General features: G+C 36.4%; 1 long non-coding RNA gene across 1 annotated transcript; it reads left to right on the top strand.

The window, feature by feature from the left end:
- The first annotated feature begins 17,159 nt into the window (after window positions 1-17,159).
- LOC113321144 lies at window positions 17,160-18,688 on the top strand. Its single transcript, XR_003346493.1, has 4 exons — window positions 17,160-17,269; window positions 17,494-17,603; window positions 17,739-17,848; window positions 18,410-18,688. It is a non-coding gene; the product is annotated as an uncharacterized LOC113321144 (long non-coding RNA).
- Window positions 18,689-21,955: the final 3,267 nt, after the last annotated feature.

The raw sequence follows: 21,955 nt of genomic DNA, 5'->3' as shown, positions 1-21,955 counted from the left end.
AACGCCATCTCGATTATTCAAAGAGTCGATTCTTTTACGAGACTTTCTTCGGTTCATTCTAATGTGGAAGTACTTAGAGTTCAAGTCCATATCATTATAGAAATGATCATCAGATTTTTGCCTGTTGCTGCTAGCTTGGATATCATTAATTTTTCGCCGCTCCTGTTCTAACTTGATAACAGTATCCGTGTTGGAACCATTAATGTCAGCAGCTTGGAGATCAGATATATCTTTTTGTAACTGAGTAGCAGCGTTGTTTATATTACTAAAGAAACCTTTACTCCATTGAGACAACACACGTCTTGTATTAGACAATTTATTAGAGAAAACAAAAGCGTTAGGCCCTGAAAAAATAGATGTCCAAGCATATTTTATTTCCTCAGAGCAACTATCTTGGGATAACCAGTATTCAAAGAACTTCCAATTCCTACCCATCATTCTATTATGCTTGCAGAGTTCTAACAATATAGGATCATGATCAGAACCGATTTGAGGCAAGTGAGATAGTAATGAGTCAGGATAAGTCATGTACCAAATGCTATTAACTAAAGCTTTATCCAGCCTAGATTTAATGCGACCCGTTCCATGTTTATTACTGGTCCATGTATATGGGTTACCACAAAATCCCATATTTGAGAGATCAGCGTCTTTGATTAAATCTAAAATCTCATTAGATCTAATTTGAGAGGATTGAGAATTTTTATCACTAGGACTGAGAGTAATGTTTAAATCACCTATAATAGTCCAGGGAATGTCTATAGATTTGCTAAGATCATTAATGAGGGACCACTGATTTACCTTTTCATGAACATAATAAGTGCCATAAACACACGATAAGAACCACTCTCCTCTACTAGGATCATTTAGAATTTTAACATGGATCATCTTATCAGATTGATCAACTATATTAAGTTGAAAGCCATCCTTCCAGAGAAAAATGAGACCACCAGCTGTACCTATGGAAGGAACAAAGACTCTATTTGGCATGTTTAAGAAATTAGAGAGCCTAAGGATTCTATTGTCATTAATCTTAGTTTTTCACAAAAAATGATATCAGGTTAATCAAGATGGTTAAGGAGATGCAAATGATCTCTAGTGTCCTTACCTAGGAACCCCTGGCAGTTCCAGCTTAAGACTTTCATAGTAAAAGAAAAATCTAGATTATTTATATCGCTGCTTAACCTAACGAGAAGGATAAAGAAAGGTGAATGAAAATTAAGCAAACTAATAAAAGTAGGGGGTTTAGAAAGTACCAGGGTTGTAGCAGCAACATCCTCATCCATGACATGAGAGTACTCCTTAGGATTATCAATTCCTTCATCAATCAGGTCGTGCTACATTCCATCAAAATCAATAATAGATGGACTCCTACCAGTAGCTTGCTCAATAATTGTGATCTGTATGGCTTGGTTTTTGGTGGAGTCTTGAGAAACTGAGTCTTCTTCATCAGTACTTCTTGATCTTTTATATCTTCTAGTATCTTCTTGGTTATCTTCTTGTTAAGCTAATTTCTTTTTGCTTGCTTCACATATCTTCTGAATAAGCATATCCAAATCTTCACAAATTTCTACACCATATTCCGCCGCTAGCTCATGACAGTATTTTAGGTAGTCATCATTTGTATATCTTCTAATCTTCAGGTCATGAGCTGTGTTAGCACATTCTTCTTTGTTGTGATCCACCGTCCAACAATGGGGACAGAGGTTATGTGGTTGACGCTACCAATGGTAACGAACCCATGTTACACCTCCTGCTCTTGTATTCCACCATTCTCCTCTGAAAAGAGGTTTGCTTAAATCCACTTTGACTATAGCAGAAATCATGCTCCCATATGTAGGCCTACAGTTTGCCGGTTTAGTGCAAATCTTAGGACCCAATTCAACTAGTGCTTCATCTATCACTTGCACAGAGTGATGTTCGAGTAGTAAGTTTTTAAATTGAAATGTTCATTCCTGGTGTGTGAACTTCCAATCTTTTAACGGAATAGAATCGTCATAAAGTAAAACATTCAGATGGGACTTACAAACATTCCAAGATGATTTTTTGAGAACAACCTCCATATTCTCTTTTGACTGAAACTTGAAGAGAAATATGTTCTTGTCTAAGGCACGCATCTCCCTGAACTTGTAAGGCTTCCACAGTGGTTTCAATTCTTGTCTTACTTCATCGGTTTCAACAAAATATTCAGAAAATAACTTTCCTATAAGGGTATGCCCTTTTTCTTGTTTGGCTAATGATAGAGATTTTACAGTACCAACAGCTTTCCTTAGTTTGAGAATAGTGATATCACGAATGTTAGCACTCTGTAGTTGACTCGTGATGGCAGAAACGGGGTTTTTTGAGGAAGAGGCCATTGATATTTGATGAAAGAGGTAACATGTATTTTCTGGTAAACTCTATGTAATGGAGATCCACTTTACTTGGAGGAGATGGGTTATAAAGGTTGAAGAGAGACCATAAATAGATATATGAAAATTTGGATAATCTTCTATTTTTGTGAAGTGTATAACATGATAGACTGTATATGGATATCTGTTATTGAATGAGAAAAATATTGACTCACAGAGAGACATATTCTCCTTGACAACTCGACGAAAAGCAGTAACTGAATTGAATGTGAAAACCAATTCTTGAATAATGCTCGTTGTATAGATATAATGCCGCCAGTTACAGCATTTGAAAATTTGAAATTGACTTGGCTCTAAAGGAAAGTTGAACTTGACTCGGATCGGTAGAGTAGAGTCTAACGATGATTTCTAGTGTTTCAAAATGCCTATTCGAAAAAAACGCATCTTGATTTAATATTGTCGTGATTAAAAATATATCCATGTGACAAAAAAAAAATTTTGACCTAGTATTTTCTTGCCATCATAATTTACTTTTTCCTGAAAACACAAAAAAAATTTATGCACCAAAAGTGTTAATTACCTCAGATGTGCATTAATCCCAAATGTGTATGACTCACAAATTTGTATCATAGACAAATTCTTTATTTTGACCTGGGTTTTTCTTTATGATCCAATTATAGTTTTATGGCTGAAAATCTACTTCATGACCCAAATTTTCTCATATCACTCAAAATCTACCTTGAGGTCCAAATTTTACATCATATGGCCTAAAATTTGGCTTGTGAACCAAAATGGATTTTACTGCACAAATTTTATATGACGAATTGGATGTAAATTTTGGATATCTGACCAGATGTCACAGTCACTTCCTAATTAGATAATAAGAAAGACCAAGTGATGGATCATTAATGACTCACTGCGACTGCCTATATACCCTTTTCCATACTTTGAAGGGATCAAGTACGGAATGTAGTTCATCAACGTCCGTAAAAGCGACTAAAGCCAACTCGTGTTTTAAGGCACAAGCTAAGCAAATCCTAGTTCGTATATGCCAATAGGTCTTTCGTAAGACATGCACAAGGTCGTGCATAACTAATGCTTCCTTGAGTAAGCATCCAGGGATAGTAAGGCTTCCTTAAGGAACATCCTCAAATTCCTTGAGGAACTCAAACAACCAACACTCCCTGAATATGTCTTATTGACATTTGTACAACTTAAATTCCGGGACCACTTTGCCACTCACCGAATTCAACTTCCTCGAGGAAACTTCCTTAAGTGAAACATCTTCATTTACTTGAGGAAGCCTCACATCATAATAGTGTTGTGACATCATTCATGATTCCATTAGTCATGGTTAGACATGCTGATGCATTAGCATCGCAATACTAACTTCAGTAAAAAACATGGTTAAGTGTTGCTTCCCAGAGTAAGCTTCACAAGATTAAGATGAGGCCTCATCTTGTTCAATGGTGTGTCTTTGAGCATGCATCATGTGAAAAGTGCAGACGTTACCATTTAACCGGGGTGGAGCCACCCATGGCAATGATAATTTCCCATCTAGGCTGGATGCCGAGCCTTTTGTTTTGAGTAACGGGCTATAATCCTATTTTTTAAGTCTTGCCTACCCTAATATTTATAATATATTTCTTGCCTACCAAACCAAGATTCCTAGCTCTGCCCCTTTCACAACTTCAAAGTTTCCTCGCCATCCATATTTTACTTGTGACACAATATTCTTATGGAGATTCTAGTTATGATCAGACTGATGCAAATTCTATTTTGTGATTCGAAAAAAAAATAAACATGATTGTAGCCCAAAATTTCTCTCGTCCCCGGAACTTGCACAATCACCCAATGATATATACTGCAACATAAATGTTGTCTAGGGATACAAAATATACAATGTAAGTTCTTAATATGCCTCCTAAACTTAAATGGACCTTGTGAAAACGCAGGGGGTACCAAGTACACCACCAACTTTTTCGTTTGGAAACATGTATGGACAAAACATAATACAATTGCAAGTAGACCATTTGAACGATCCTTGACAATATGAACATAGAGTTTATATCTCTAACCTCTTCTCAATCCGTATGTAACCTGATTGTTAAGAAGAATACTTGGACAATCTCAAAAATCAATATTCAAGATCAATATAGTCGTATCTAAATAATCCAATCATAATTCCGCCAAGTAATTGAACTTGTTATATATATTTCAAGATACGAAATTCTACAAGAAACGAGTCTCATAATCGATCACAACTAAATGAACGTATCTACTAAGAAAAACGCAAGACACCAGAAGTTTTGTTAATGAGGAAACCACAACTACAAAAAAACCTCGGGACCTTGTCTAGATTTGAACACCAAAATGTATTAATCCGCTACAGATAATATCATACTATCAGACTTTGGACTGGAATATAGTTAAGATCTAATCCACCCTCCAAGCGATTCAGTTACAGTGGTGCTCCTTAAATCTATGGAACCAGGCTCTACGCAATTGATTCGCTTAGTTGACGTCATTTACAGCCTAATAATTGCTTCAGCCGAAGTGAAAACTTTTAATACCAATCTTCCTCTAACAGATAAGCCTATTGATGCGTGTCGTAACCACAAAAAATTAATTAATATTTTTCCACCTAATTAACAAATAATATAGTGTAGTCAAGTTCGTTCCCACGAGGAGCAAGAGGTTTTAGTTGTTTAGTTTTCACAAAAAAGGGGGGTTTGTTTTATAAAGCAAAAGAAAATAAACAAAGCAATTAAAAAGATAAAGTTGAAATCAATAAGAGAGACAAGATCAAGGAATCCTTCTTCGTTGCAAAATAATGATTCAAGTTATGTTTTTCATCCAAAATTGCATATTGATAACAACCTTGTTCTTCTTCGTCAACAACAACAGGTCTTCATATCTTTGTCCATTCTTTGTATCAGCCAATCCTTGAATTCAGACTAAACCCTATTGCAAAACCACCATGTCTGAACATCAAACCTCACACCTTGTATTGACCTCCATCTCAACCCATTTCATCTTTACAGCATCACTAATTCTTTCCTCTGGTTTTAAATCTGTCTCCAACCCAATTCTGTTCTTCAATTGCAGAAACAATCGAAACCCTTATAAACCACAGATTCAAGACCCATATGTTGAGCATCGACAAGAGATTAAAGTCATCACCAATTATAGACTCAAACTTGATTCCTATCTTTGATAACAACAACAGAGATGTATTTTCTCAATTATAATCCCATAAGTTCTTCTACCAACATCGAGATTCAATGCAGCAAACTTCTTGTTGGTGTCGAAATCACCATCTAGCTGCTCCACTACTCAAACTCATCTCTCTGTTTGATGAGTGCCAAATATTGTATATATTTATCCCTTTTTGTTGGCATTTAACTCATCTTTTGTGCATTAATTCTACATTTTATCCCATATTCTGTATTTTCATTGTTTTCAAGAATAAATATTTTTATTAATTAATTTTGCATTTTTAGGTAATAAATAAAGTCTGGATGACTTGCGGAGCAAAAAGAGCAGAAAAGTAGTGAAAAGCCGGGAGAAATCACGCAAGGAAGCCGCGAAGAATGGTGCGCACAACCTCATTTTCTACACTCAAAAACGCCTCCGTTCTCAGCCATCAGATCAGTTCTCAGAAGCATCCGATGGTCGATCCTTCATAGAGCATCAAAATCTGAAGTCTCTGCGAAGCACCACAGCGCTGAAATTCCAAGCCTTCAGATTAGATGGTAGTTGAATCCAACGGTTGCTCCCTTGCTGTTCATCAAAGTTTGATATCTCCGCCTTACACTAAAGCACCTAACCTAATCTAGCACCGTTCGTTTCGTTGTATCCCTTCATCCGACGGTCGCTCCTCGCTTGCCTCTGCATCACCGTCCGATCTACCTACCAGCTCCACATCTCACGGCTTAGTCTCGCCAAACATCAAAAATCGCTGCATCCGCCTCACACCCGAGCAACCTAACCCTATACCCATCGCCAAACACTCCCCTCCTTCTTTCCATCGACTTCTTCCTTCCTTCTCCTCTGCAACTGCTCCACCACCAACTCTCCACTGTCACTACCAAATACCACATCATCACAACCACCCTATCTCTCTACCTATCTATTCCATCAAGCTCTCCCCTATTCTAATCCCTAGGTAAGAGACTGATGAGATAGATCGAGATAGAGAAGCTAGAAAAGGCATGGGAATGAAGCTACAATGTCAGAGGAAGAATGGGTCGAGTTTAATTTGATGTTGCTACATCAAATTAGGTAAAAAAAATCAAACCCTAGGTCTGTAAAATTAGGGTTTCGAAATTTGGGTATTTGTATGCTATAAATAGAGAGTGTGTAGAGCAATTTGAGGGTGTTCTTGGGCTAGCCGAGATTCCCCCAAAATTGGGTTAGTTTAGGTTTAATTTTAATTTCAATTTCAACTGTTTAATTTTAGGGTTTCTTATAATTTGATGTTTTAATTTCTCATTCAGTTTAAAGTTAATGTTAATGTTTAAATTTGCTGTTTTCTTTAATTTCATGTCATGTTTAATGCTTGTTGTTTTGTTTAATCCATGCTGTTATAGTCCAATTCTAGGTTTATGTTAGTTTTAATTTCATGTTAATTTCATTTTCAATTTTATGTTACATTCTGTTTTGTGAGACCCTGTTAGTGTTAGTTTATCATGTTAGGTTAATGTTGTTCACTGTTAATGCTTGATGCTCCACTTGATGTTTAATGTTTGTGCATGTTTCTCAAACTGTTAAGTTTAATTCACTGTTAAGAAGTGATGGTATGCTAGGTTAGAGCTTTCAGAGCACTGAATTGATTGAGTAATGGAAGAAATCAGTGCTCATAGCAAGCTGATTATCTTGCCATTCCATTTTTGTATGCTTAACTCTCTTGCATTGTTGTGATTGAGCAATGGGAGGAATTAGTGCTCATAGCAAGCTAATTCTCCTCCCATTCCATTGGAATGCCTAGATCCACTGTTACTACTTGCATTGTTATCACTTTCAGTTTCTCCACATCCCTGCCCTTGGCCTTAGGCCTTGGTTCATTTTGCACTGTTCTCTGCTTGTTTTCTTTATTGCATTCCCTGCCTTGGTCTTTCCCTTTGCTATATTGCCTTGTTCTGCAGCTGTTGCTGCCACTCCACTTCTCTTGCAGCTGTCTGCTACCACTGCTTGTGCTGTTGCTTTTGCCCTGTTGATTGCATCTCTTGCACTGCATCTCTTTTTTCTCCTAGTTGCTGCAGCTGCCTTTTGCTGCTACTTGTTTTCTTGTTGCCTCCCTTTGTACTGCTGCTGCTTCTATCTTTGCCTTGTGCTGCTGCTGGTGCCTTCTCTGTGTTGCCTCTCCCTTTGTGCTGCTGCTGCTGTTGTTGCTGCCAAGCAAAAGCCCATCAGTCCAGTTCAAGGCCTAGTTTTCAGCTCTAAGCCCACTGTCCATTGTTTGTACAAACTGAAGCCCATTTCATTAAGGCTCAAAGCCCAGTTCACATCAAAAGACACTGAGCCCAATTCACAAGTGAACTGTTGAGCCCAAGTTCAGTTCACTGTAAGGCCAAAGCCCATTTACACTTCAAAGACCAACTGAGCCCAAGCTCAGTTCATTTTATTGTTATCAAACCCATTAGTACTCAAAGCCCAATTTAAGCCAAAAGGCTTCAAAGCCCATTAGCAAATTTAGAACCCAAAATAGCTAGAAACTACAAAACACTCCCAATCTCTGTGGATCGACCCGTACTTGCACGAGCTACAACCGACGACCGTGCACTTGCGGTATTACTGTAGGCCCGCGTTTTTATTGCGCTTCATTTTTATACATATCTCCGGGCCCACCAAGTTTTTGGCCGGGGATAATTTTTTACACCTCTTTGAGGCCTGCCACTGTTGAACTCAGAATCGATATCCATCTGTGCTTCTCGATCATCTTCTCTGGATCTCAACCACAAGACCTTCTGCAATCATCTCATTTGTCTTCATCGCCATTTCTGAAAACCCAATCTTCTAATTCGAACTCAGAGAAACAGCCACAACCCATCTCTGATTTTCAGCTGAAACTTCGAACCCATGAAAATCAACATTTAAATCGAACCCAGACTCCATTTCTTCGTTCTTCCACAACTGAATCAAGAGACCGTCACCCAAATCACCAACAATTCGAACCACACTGACCCATTATTTATCAATAGATGGTAAAATCATCTATATTTCCTCAATTTCTTCTTCTGTTTCCTTTCTGCAACTGCAATTCTTCAATCTCTGTGCTCAAACTCAAAATCCCTTTCTTATTCATCACTCAGATATGGTCTCGGTGATAACTGCAGCTGCTGCCTTTTTTTCTTTCTCAATTTCTGGTGGGACTAAAAGAATGAATGAGAGAGTCTCTCGATTTTAGGGTAGGGTTATAGTTTAGGGAAGGATTCAGACACCCATGTTCCATAGTTTGGGATAAGAACCACCCCAGATTGGGGTGCCTATAACAGATGGTCACCCTTTAACCTTAGTTTGTGTCTTTAATTATTCTCCAAAAGAGAGTTGTTCCTTAACACTTGGGGTCGGCTCCAGATAGTGTCCGCCCATGAAATGACAGTTTTTCCGTTTTTGCTCAAATTGGATGATTTCTTCTTCTTTTTCTCTGTATGACTCCAGAGTACCTAATAACTCAAAAACATGCGTAAAATACATAATATACAAGAAAAATAGCAGAGAAAGCATAAACAATAGATAATAAATAGGATGTATTTTACACCCTATCAAATTCCCCCACACTTAGACTTTGCTAGTCCTCGAGCAAATCAAACTAAAACCCCCTCCAATTTCAAAGCTTTCCAGCGTTGCAAGCATCCAAAGAGATATGAAGACATAGAGTTTCTGCATGCTAGTAATAGGAAGTTAGAAATACCAAAGAACATATTCTCATTCCTAAATGTTGAGTGAGAAATAACCACACCATAATGAGAGAACGCGTGTTTGAGTGCGATCAATAAGCATTTCTCCTCGACTTCTGTCTCACCAAAAAGGGTTTTATGAAATTTCACTCAAAGGACATACTTTTATGATTCTCACATGTGTGTAGATTGGAATGAATAGAGAAATCCTGCAACATGTTGAATGGTGGGAAGGACAACTTCCGAAATATTTTAAAAAACCCGCATCTTTTAACATTTTGAAAAAACCATTTTTCTGACGATCTCTAAGAAAGGAAATCAACTACTATTATCGATGATGAGATTACTTACTCACCTTCACATCCGATTGCAATGACGATAACATCACTCTCACAGCATCCAATAGAAACGTCTTTGCTCCTCGTCTTTATTTTCTTGGTCTTTGTCTTCGACTTCAACTATTGATGATAAATTCTCGAACTTCGTAGATCCTTGACAATTTGTAACCTTTTTATCTTAAATCATTGTCGCTTGAAACTTCCTTATATATTTTTCTTCCCCACGGCTTATTAAATAAAAGATAAAAACAAAAATTTCTCTTTCCATCATTTTTTTTTTTCATTTTTTCATTTTTTTTTATTTTCCAATTTTTTTTTAGAGACAAGAGAAATAAAATACAAAACAAAGTGAAAATGAAAAAAAACCATAGACGTGGGAAAAATACTTTACCTATTGATTCTTGACAACTTGTATCGTCTCGAAATCATAAACTTCAATAATTCTCACCTTTTGATTTTCTTTGCTCTTGTATATAAGTCTTCAACTTGTATGTATAATTATGTTCATTGTATGTTGCTTTACTTGAATATGAAATTTGCTCTTTTCTTGTTCCGTTGCTTGTAAACCTTGAACGTCTTCAACTTTCCTTGTAGATTTTGATGTCGCTCCCTTGTTGATGATGATGGTGTTTCTATGGACCCGTTGTTGTCGAGAGAGAGAATGGTGCTAACTGCAAATCGAACTACAAGAAGGAGGCTTTCATCCATAGACGTCACCCTCATGATTGACAAAATTAGCACTCAAGAGATCAAAGAGTACTGCTTCTATTGGTGGGAGATTGGGTAGCTCACCATTCTACCCGGAATTAACGTACGGTGACACACACTCAAAAGAAAGTTTTTTAGTTATTTATAAAGAAATCTGGTCGGTGCCTCGTATGATTTAAATAGGGTAGTCTCCACTAATGATTGATCAGCAACTCTAATAATGCATGTCTCTCAGCTCCTAATCTGCATCACCGGCATGATTAAATCCATTATTTAACACTCTAACAAGCAAGAAATCCGAACATAGTTCCCTAACACTTCCAAGTTCAGTTATGTCGGTCAGAATTCTCTATGTAAACATACCTAGAAGTATGCTAGTGACTCTAAAATCTCTACAAGTTGGAGGTTTTATGCAATTTTTTTTTTTAATATGCTTAACTACTCCCCCACACTTAAAACTTACATTGTCCTCAATGTAATTGAATCGTCCAAGTAAAGTCAAGGTGGGAAATCCTAGTATGATATGGAACAAGAAAAATAAACAAACGAAACAAAAAGAAAATAAAAAACAAAAGGATAAGAAATACAAAACCTATGGGTTGCCTCCCATTAAGCGCTTGTTTTAAAGTCGACGGCCCGACTTAGCTCTTGCATGATTCACTCCCCATATACTAACAATCGGAAAATTTGGGGATCCACCCATAGTACCTGTTTTGCACACAATAGCTTCATACAAATGTTAACAGAAGAAAATAATAATAATGTTATCGCTCGATAGAAATTTCCCCCATACTTATTCTTGTCCACACTCGGAAGTGTATAAAGAACATAGAATTTGGGAATTTCTATGGACTCCTCTTGGCAAATATGCATGGTGTTAGCATCAAGTGTTTCCAATGGTGGATATCGAGAAACAAAATCATCCAAAAGTACTTTCGAAGCACATACATTCAAACGAATAAGAGGCAAAGGAGAAGAATCAATATGCAAAGTGTTAAACAAACCTTGCACAATCTCTTGTTTTACGGTATCCTCTTCATCCTTAGAAAATTCAAGTGAATTACTTACCTCTTGTATATTGTGGTCCTCTATCAAATCTTGCAACAATTCTTCGTTATTTTCTACCTTAACCAAAGTCTTGGCATCATTAAAATCATTGGCAAGTTCAATTGGGTCTTCCAAAATATCATTCAATTCGGTTTCATTCTCGAGCATCATCTCTTCAACATTTTCATCATCGGAATTGGGCCATTCACTAAAATGAATTTCGTCGGTATAGATTGTAAGATCTTCTTGTGAGGGTGTTACACCATTTATAACAATAGGCAAGTCACACCCAATCTCCTCCTTTTGAATAGGTGAATGATCGTTATTATGATCCGGAGTTGGAATAAGTTATCCTTGTTACAATAAATTTTAAAAGGTTCAAAATCATCATCGAAACCCATATAATAACGTTTTTCACGCTCCATTCTTAAAGCTCTTTTATCTTGAAGAATTTCTTCATCCGATGCTAGACCTTCATCGATCAATTGATAGAACCTTCTCTCAAGTTCCCTCAAACTAGGTTTCCTTACACCAAGGAGATCCCGCATAGATTTAGATGCATAACTATCCTCCCCTCCTAGTGATTGTTCACTTACATACCTGTCATAAGGTTGTTGATATGTATGAGAATATCCATAAAGTTTGTATCCTAAGGATGGTTGGAAATTGCCATAATGTTGAGGTTGAAAACCGTATTGATTTTTGTAACATGCTTTATCTTGTCCACCATACATGGAAAACCGGTACCTGAAAAAAATAATCTAGAAGATAAAGTTAGAAACGCAAATAAAATAAAAACAACTAAAGCTGATCCGCCTCTCCCCGGCAGCGGCGCCAAAATTTGATGCGTGTCGTAACCAAAACAAATTAATTAATATTTTTCCACCTAATTAAAAAGTAATATAGTGTAGTCAAGTTCGTTCCCACGAAAAGCAAGAGGTTTTAGTTGTTTAGTTGTCACAAAAAGGGGGGGTTTGTTTTATAAAGCAAAAGAAAATAAACAAAGCAATTAAAAAGATAAAGTTGAAATCAATAAGAGATACAAGATCAAGGAATCCTTCTTCGTTGCAAAACAATGATTCAAGTTATGTTTTTCATCCACAATTGCATATCGATAACAACCTTGTTCTTCTTCGTCAACAACAACAGGTCTTCATATCTTTGGCCATTCTTTGTATCAACCAATCCTTGCATTCAGACTAAACCCCATTGCAAAACCACCATGTCTGAGCATCAAACCTCACACCTTGTCTTGACCTCCATCTCAACCCATTTCATATTTACATCATCACTAATTCTTTCCTCTGGTTTCAAATCTGTCTCTAACCCAATTCTTTTCTTCAATTGCAGAAACAATCGAAACCCTTATAAACCACAGATTCAAGACCCATATGTTGCGCAGCGACAAGAGCTTCAAGTCATCACCAATTATAGACTCAAACTTGATTCCTCTCTTTGATAACAACAACAGAGATGTCTTTTCTCGATTATAGTCCCATAAGTTCTTCTACCAGCATCGAGATTCAATGGCAGCAAACTTCGAATTCTTTCTTGTTGGTGTCGAAATCACCATCTAGCTGCTCCACTGCTCAAACCCATCTCTCTGTTGAACTCAGAATCGACATCCATCTGTGCTTCTCGATCATCTTCTCTGGATCTCAACCACATGACCTTCTTCAATCATCTCATTTGTCTTCATCGCCATTTATGAAAACCCAATCTTCTAATTCGAACTCATAGAAACAGCCACAATCCATCTCTGATTTTCAGCTGAAACTTCGGACCCATGAAAATCAACATTTAAATCGAACCCAGACTCCATTTCTTCGTTCTTCCACAACTGAATCAAGAGACCGTCACCCAAATCACAAACAATTCGAACCACACTGACCCATTCTTTATCAATCGATGGAAGAATCATCTCTATTTCCTCAATTTCTTCTTCTGCTTCCTTTCTGCAACTGCAATTCTTCAATCTCTGTGCTCAAACTCAAAACCCCTTTCTTATTCATCACTCAGATCTGGTCTAGGTGCAACTGCTGCCTTTTTTTTCTTTCTCAATTTCTAGTGGGACTGAAAAAATGAATGAGAGAGTCTCTCGATTTTAGGGTAGGGTTATAGTTTAGGGCAGGATTCAGACACCCATGTCCCATAGTTTGGGATAAGAACCACCCCAGATTGGGGTGCCTATAACAGATGGTCACCCCTTAACCTCAATTGGTGTCTTTAATTATTCTCCAAAAGAGAGTTGCTCCTTAACACTTGGGGTCGGCTCCAGATAGTGTCCTCCCATGAAATGACAATTTAGCCCTTTTTGCTCAAATTGGATGATTTCTTCTTCTTTTTCTCCGTATGACTCCAGAGTACCTAATAACTCAAAAACATGCGTAAAATACATAATTTACAAGAAAAATAGTAGAGAAAGCATAAACAATAGATAATAAATAGGATGTACTATACACCCTATCACCTATTTGATTTCTGTTTAGATCAAAGATTAAGGTGAGAAAATTTGTTATCCGTCTAAGATGTGGTCGGGCCACATGTATTTTTTATGTCACCCCGCTTCATTTTTTGACACCTATTTAACACACCTCCCCCCAATCCCCTTAACTGTTTTACTTTTTTTTTTTTATAAAAAGTAGGAATTTAAAAAAATAAAATAAAAAATATAGGTAATAGAGCTGTTTTGAAAGTTTTTTTTTCTTACTTTATATGACGTGTCAGAATTTAAAGAGGGGCCACATACTTCGAGTATGTGGCTCGACCACATCGTAGCCGCACCGGGAAATCTGTTTGCAATATAGAAAGCTAGCAAACCTCACAAACCTGGAACTTACGACTCCTGAAGAGAATCCTAGATTATTAACCACTTCTCAAGAATAATCTTCAAAAAAATCAATTAAAATGAGTTTTCATATATCTATCTTGAGGAATCACAAATTCTGAGACGAAGAGAACTTTGCAATTACTATCTATCTTACCTGAAAGTGATTACGAAAACCTCGATAACAGAAAAGCAAGACACGAACTATCAACGTAAACATAGTTAGTCAGACCTGACTTCACGAATCTCCAAAGCGAAGTCTTTTAGTCATAGATCTAATTATGTTTCTCACAAGATACCTAGGTCTATAGAGGACGACTCTAGAATCAACTAGGAAACACAGTATTAGGGTTTAATTTTCCCAGTTGAAGGAGCATATCTATTTATAGTTTTCAAAGACCAGGTGTTGCTTAGAATTCAAGATAAGATAACTTGAGAATCATGCAAACACTTTTAGGTCTTGAAAATACAATAAAAAAATATACATTAGGATATGGTTCTAGAACCGTGTATACTAACTGTTCGGTTTGGCGAGTATGCCAAAAAATTAAAGCAATTTGATGTTTATTTAAACACCTAGTTGCAAACATATAGGTGTTTGAGTGATTAATGAAGTCTTAGAAGTGTTTGAGAGAGTTCTAGCAATGCTAAACATATTTAAAAAATAAGTCTTCGAGCATCTTCTAAAATAATACCGGGACAGTTGGTACAACGGTTCATGAACCGTTAGGCTTGTTCACGAGTCAGGGTGCAACAGCTCGTGAACCGGGTTCGCCAAATGTTATCCTATATACCAACTTCAAGAATTCATCTCACAACGGTTCGTGAACTGTTGCCATTTGAACTCACGTTTTGCGAACTGGTTGGCCAACCTTCATGTATTTATGAAACTCGGATATCTATGGTTTGCGAACTGGTTCGCGAACCTACTATAAGCAGAAATATCAGATAGTTCAATATTTCTCTCTTATGATGTTTGAAACATTCACACGTTATAAAATCATTTGCATGAGCAGTTTTCAATTGATTCACAAATTAATTCAAACAATAAATTGCTTAGAATTAATATTGTTAAGGATCGTTGAACATCTTTTCTAAAGTCATATTTTGAGATTTTTAACAAGACAAGCTTTATTTGAAACTTCTTCTTTGTAAATCTAGTAGAAGTCACACGCCATCGTTTCAATAGATAGAATGACAAGATAATGAGTAAAATAGAATGGTTCAGTCTTCATATACCTGATAAAGTAGTTCTTCAAATGTCTTCGTCGATCTTCAGTCTTCAAGGGTGATGTCTGATACTCAACTATCAAATTCTTACCTAGTCCGAGACTTGACTTAGTATACTAGAAATCAAGATATAGTTCCGATCATCTAACATTGAAACAATCTTGAGATAACAAAACTTGTGGGTTCAACCGAGCATTTCTCTAACACCTTATGGCCAAACTTTTTATGCATATATTGTCACATGGCTCAGGATTTATATTCCCCATAATCTGAATTGTGACCCAAGTTGAGTCTGGAACCGAAAACCAATATATATTAAGTTATCCTAAATTAACTAGACATTTAAAGGTTGTATTGTAACCTAGTAGTCTATTATTGTGTCCAATTATCTCATGATCCAAAAATATTCGGTTCACATTTGTATTTTTGACTTCAAACTTTCCTCCTAAACAAAATTTGCACCATAATCCAAAATCAGCTAATTTGTCAGAATCTCTGTTGTGGCTCGAAATTGTCATTGTTGCCCAATTTTACCCGGTGAGTTAATCTGCAATTTGACCTGAAATTTACTTTGTGACTAAAATCTACATAATAATTATAAATTTATCATTGTGTACCAAGTAATATCCGACTCACTACGGATGCGCAATAAACTCTGTTTTTCTATTTCGAGTTGAAACCCTGAAATTGACCTCGAATAACTAAGTTATATTTGCTTTCACTTATTAATCACGCAAACCTGTAAAAAAAAGAAAAATACAGGGTTACTGATTCTCTGGTGTCTTCGTAAGTAATGATAGATGAATATTTTCATTAAATTAAAAATTCAGAGTTCAGTCGAATGTCTTCATTTTAGATAATTTTTTAATCAAATTTCTTCCTGTGAAGAGATTTAAATGGTTATTTTTAGAACAAATTTCAAAAAATTTGATCTATACCCGCAGAATTTCGCGTTTGCAAGATTTACTTAGAAATTGGTGTCGCAATCATATTAAAACCTATATAGCCCGAATTTTTTTGATTTTGCAAGGTTTACCTAAAAATTGTTGGTGTCGCAATCATATTAAAACCTGTACAAATATGGAAAGGTAATGGGTTACGCTCAATTGACCCATTACTAAAACCATTTTTGCATGAGCTAACTCAATGAGCCAAGTGTTTAGCCGAGTTGACTAATGGACTCGGTAATTTTTGTTCGTCCTCTATTTATTATTTCAAAACTCACGTGAATGTTTTAATTTTATAGTGTCACTTATTAGTTAGGAATGTGGTCTTTCTTTTTTGTACTAATCTGGTCACAAGCTTAATTTTTTTTGATCAATACAACAAAAAAATTTATAGATAGGAGGATGAAGTACAGTAGAAGCCATGGGGATCCCATGAGATACGACACCAACACTACAACAAAAAGTGCTATAGATCACACACTAAAGATCACAATTTATGAACACTTGTGGTCTTTTTAGGACTAAAACTTAAAGACCATTACTATTATAGTGGGTGTGATCTTAGATATAAAGACCTCACCATACATCTCATAGATTTTATAAAGTGTGATCCTATAACCGGAGCATTTGACAACTTCCAATATTAATTTGTGATCAAAAAGCTGTCTTCTGATAAATTTGAAAATACAATTGCGGTGGGCGTGGTTCGAACTCGTGACCTTCAGGGAAAAAAAAAGAAAGCCCGCTTAAGTTTGGGGGTCCAATAACAAAACCTCGAATTCTCAGTCTTAACTCTATTTTCCTCATTTTCACTCGGAAACTCACTCCGTTTCTCTCCCTTCATCTCTCCAGTTTTCTTCGATCAATTCATAGAGAAATTCAAGTGACTCTCGTCGAAATCGTTAATTTCATTTTGATTCAGGTAGTATTCAATTGGTTTCCTCTAGTATCTTCGTCGAAATCACAATTTCAGTATATCTTCTTCCTTCGCACCACATAAAAAGAACACGAACCCTATATTTCTTTTTCTTCTTATACCAAACTTTTTGTCTTCATGTTTGAAGTGTTCTGTATCCATGTCCAATTCTTATTATTATCTCTTGAAGCTTAAAGTTTCCTCTCACATTCTTATTTTCCTCGATGCAGAACAGTGAAGCAATGGTTTCAATTGACATGCCTGTTGGCCCATCTGAAGTTCTGGTTGTTGCTTAGAGGTAGTTGGAATATTCCGACTCCTAATACTCTGTTTTTAGCATGTAAGCCACAAATCTTGTCAGGTTATTGCCAGGTTATCATTAGTGATTTTATGGAGCATCTCTACAGATCTTGTAAGTTCTAACCCACTAATATGGAGTGTGACATTGCTCATTGTCGAGTGTAAATTTTTGCAGCCGCAATATCCTAATATTCGAAAGCCTCCACGGATTGTTATGTGCCAACAAGTTCCAAATTCAGATTAAGACATTTTCTGTTGCTTGGGTTCTTCACGTCTACAACACAGGTATGTAATGATATGTTAAATCAGAGAATTATTACCCATGATAAAGTTCAACAACTCATATGTGCCTAGTCAAGTTAGATTGTGTTCAACCTTATACCTCAAAGTGTTGTGCAATACTGAAAAATTAGCTGTACATACATTTACTCATGTCAGTGTACAAGAATATCTTAGGTTCATGTACACGTTGGATTTTCTTTTTTCCACTCAAACTCTCTAATTCAACTCTGGACACTTTGTTGCATCCCAGAAGAACAATAGGGTAACATTGGCTATCCATGAATCTCCATGATCTACATGTTAATGTTTTCATGGAACTATTGGGATTTAGAGACCTTCGATCATCTCAAACATCAGTTTGTTATTAACTAGAGTACATGACTTTCTTCTAGGTAATTGCGTTCCTGCTTAAGCAAGAAAATTATCAATCAGGAACTAAATAAGCTTTCCACCTGCAGAATTAAATTTAAAGTTCTTACTTATTTTTATCAACTCTATTCTTGATGGGGTCACTTGTACAAACTTGTTATTCTGGTCACCATGATTATGGTTTTTAAATTGCAGGATGATGAAGGTTTGCTACAGATTAGTCTTGAGGAGGTTGTTATGGATTCTGCAAGTCTTGTGCTTCTCAGATTTTACTTCATTCTCCACTGGGATGAAGGACAGTAAAGCTTGAATCTGAGTGAGATAGATTACAGTTGGAACTCATCTTGTCAGAACACTTTTTGCATGCTCTTGTTTAGGAATTGGATCTGGTGTGTATTTATTGAGTTAAACAATTTGAGTCAGCAAAAATGTGTAATTTCTCTATTTGTCAGCCTGTTTTCTGTTCAATGACATTATTTCCCATTTATCTATACAATTTTGGATTTTGTCTCTACTCAAAATTTGAATTTGAATTCCAGGTGCATAATGGAATATACTGATTGTATAGGGTAAATTTGGGTTGAAAACTTAGAGGAAAGATCACAACTTCTAAAACCTTGTCTTTAGATCTCAACTTTTCAAAACTTTATGTTCTTTGCATAGGGTAAAGAACATACTTTTCATCGCAGGAGAGTTGTTTTATATTGGCAAAGATCACAGACAGCCAGTACTTAGATCACACTTTTTATGAATGACCCATGTATGTTTTTGTTGTAGTGCAAAGAAAGAAGAGAAAAAAAAGCAGCCTCACCAAACTGCACAATAGGGTGAGAATTGCAAACAAGCATAAACTGATGGTGGATTAACTCAGTAAGAGCCTCTACTTACACCACCATTAGAGAAATAAATAGATCTAGTGCCTGTTTACTACAAGGAACCAGTTATAGTGTAGATTTTGGAATATAATACCTCTGAAAGAAATATTCGAAGATGTCCAATATAGCAACAATGACTTAATCTTCCTGATGAGAGTATCCTGCTCGTATTCAGCTTCTTGAAAGATACAAGAATTCCTTTGTTTCCACACACCCCAAACAAAAGCAAAAGGTAGAAGTTCCCATAATATCAATCCATTCTCATTAAGCCCTTGAGTCGAATAACCTATGAATAAATCACTTGTATTGTTGTTTGAAACCCAATCCCTTGAGAATTAGCGCATGAAGAACATCCAAACCACATTAATAATAGGGCAGTGCATAAACAGGTGATTGATGGTTTCAACTTCGTTTTTACAGAAAATACATCTATTTACCCAAACCCTTCCTCTTCTCGCGAGATTGTCTTGATTTAGAATGGCATTATGATGAATCAACCATACGAAAAAAGCAACTTTTGGAGGAACTTTAGAATTCCAAACTTTAGTGTATGGGAAGATATTACCTGAAGTTTGCTGAAGCCCCTTGCAACAATATTGAACCAAAAAATTCCCATTAGGATCCCATCTCCAAGATCTGGTATCTATTGAAGTTCTCAGACAAATGCCATCCAGTAAGTGATAAAGGGCCGCTAGTTCATTAGTTTCTTCATTTGTTAACCTTCTTCTTCTAAGATCCAAATCCCATCCGTTTCTCGAGCCATTGCATATCGTATCCATATCACTCACCCATCCCTGTTGTTTCCTAGATATATTGAATATTCTAGGAAACCTATCCTCCAAAATCTCATCTCCAACCCATCTGTCAATCCAAAACTTAGTCTTCCTACCATCTCCCACTTTTTTGATAATACCCATTTTGAACTTCTCTAATCTATTACAGATTCCTCTCCACAAGCTCATGCCATAAGGAAGTGACATTTGTTTTGCGTCCCAGACGTTTTTGTCGCAACCATAATTATGAAAAATAATTCTCCTCCATAGGGCCTCAGTTTCGATGGAGAAGCGCCAAAGTCATTTAGGAAGAAGAGCATCATTTATGAGCATTAAGTCTTTGATGCCAAGTCCTCCTTCTTCTTTACTAAGACAGACTTTGCTCCAAGCTAGAAGAGGAATTCTTTTTCTTCCATCACTTACACCCCATAGGAAGTTTCTAATGAGTCTTTGGATTTTCTTCGCGACTAGGAGAGGTATAGAAAAAGCAGACATAAGATAGACTGCTAGAGAACAAAGAACACTCATGATGAGTACTAGTCGTCCTGTATACAATAAGTATCCCCTTTGCTACCCTTCTGATCTCCTCTCCACATTCTCTACCACTGGGTCCCAGATTTTCTTACATCTGTGTTGCGAACCTTCCGGCATGCCCAAATATTTGAAAGGAAGCTCTTCGATACAACACCCAAGAGAGACCTCTACAGGATCATTTTGGTTAGTCTGACCAATGCCGATGGCTGTGCTTTTAGAAAGGTTAATCCGAAGACCCGAAACAATCTCAAAACAAGTTAGGATAGCTTGGATAGAATAAACATTTTGAGCATTGTCTGCGCAAAATATCGTCAGCAAACAGTAAATTAAATATCCTTAGTTTTGACACCCAATAAATATACCCTTATACAACAATAAAAATATCTCTATCATTTAAGAATCTTATCCATTAAAATATAGATTACATTAATAATCTCACTTATAATTATTTTCATTTACAAACCTTATCCTTATCCATTAACAAATTTTTTTCTTATTTCACAGCCACTACCAGCATCGCCATTCCACCACCACCACCACCACCACCAATCCACCACCACAACCACCACTAATATTTCACCACCACCACCACCATTATCATCGCTGTCACCGCTGCTGCCGCCGTCGCTGTTTCCGTCGCCGCCACCACCACCGCTGTCAAAATTTGGCGTCAGCAACCGAAGCTGATCCAAAAAATAAAAGTTCAAAAATAAATTTACCAATACATATTCTAGTTCTTTATTGTGTCAAAAATCAAAGTTGATCCCAGTGAATGGGTGATGTTTTTCCAAAAGTTGTTGTAATAGTGGTAAATAATAGGTTCTTTTCAGACTTATGAAGGAAATAATTTTTAGATTTAATAAAAATAAAGCAAACTAATTTTCAAAGAGTGATGTCAAGATTTAAAATGGACTAAGGCTCCGGATTCACTATTACTTCAAGTTGATTGGTTACAAAAATATTTCATAATTATTATCTAGCTCTTTTTCCATTAAATCACTTATTAATCTATAAGGTGTCCAAATATTAAATTGTAATCCTTAAGCATGATTTATCAAAGAATTAATTCTAAGCATAAAACACCAAACTGATTCACAACTAATTAAGAAAACCATTTTTATCTGTTTTTTTTTATTGATCCAACTGAATTAAATAAAATAAATAATTAAGAAATTATAAAAAGAATTTACCAATCAAACATGAGTGAATAGCTCCTCCGTCGCCTCAGTCACCAGGTATTTTAGCCGCTCATCATGTAAAACCTCTCAAAATATTTCATTGATGCTCACAAGTGTTTTACAAATGATGAAAAGGAAAATAATTGAGTAAATCGGGTGTTTGCAGCACTTATAATTATTGCAGAACACTGTTACAGAAACGATAGAAATAAACTGCTGCTGACGGTAACTATAAGACCCTCACGTGTTAGTCGTTATCAATGTTGAAGAACGACTGCCCTGGTCTGTCCGTTCTTCGTGTTCTTCAATAGCAGCAGCAGCAGCAGAAACTTTCCTGTAACTTGATTTTCTCGCTCTGTTAATGCTCTATACTTCTCCCAA

Source organism: Papaver somniferum, chromosome 11 (assembly GCF_003573695.1).
Source record: "Papaver somniferum cultivar HN1 chromosome 11, ASM357369v1, whole genome shotgun sequence".
Classification (NCBI taxonomy): Eukaryota; Viridiplantae; Streptophyta; class Magnoliopsida; order Ranunculales; family Papaveraceae; genus Papaver; species Papaver somniferum.
This window is presented reverse-complemented; position numbering and strand designations above follow the sequence as displayed.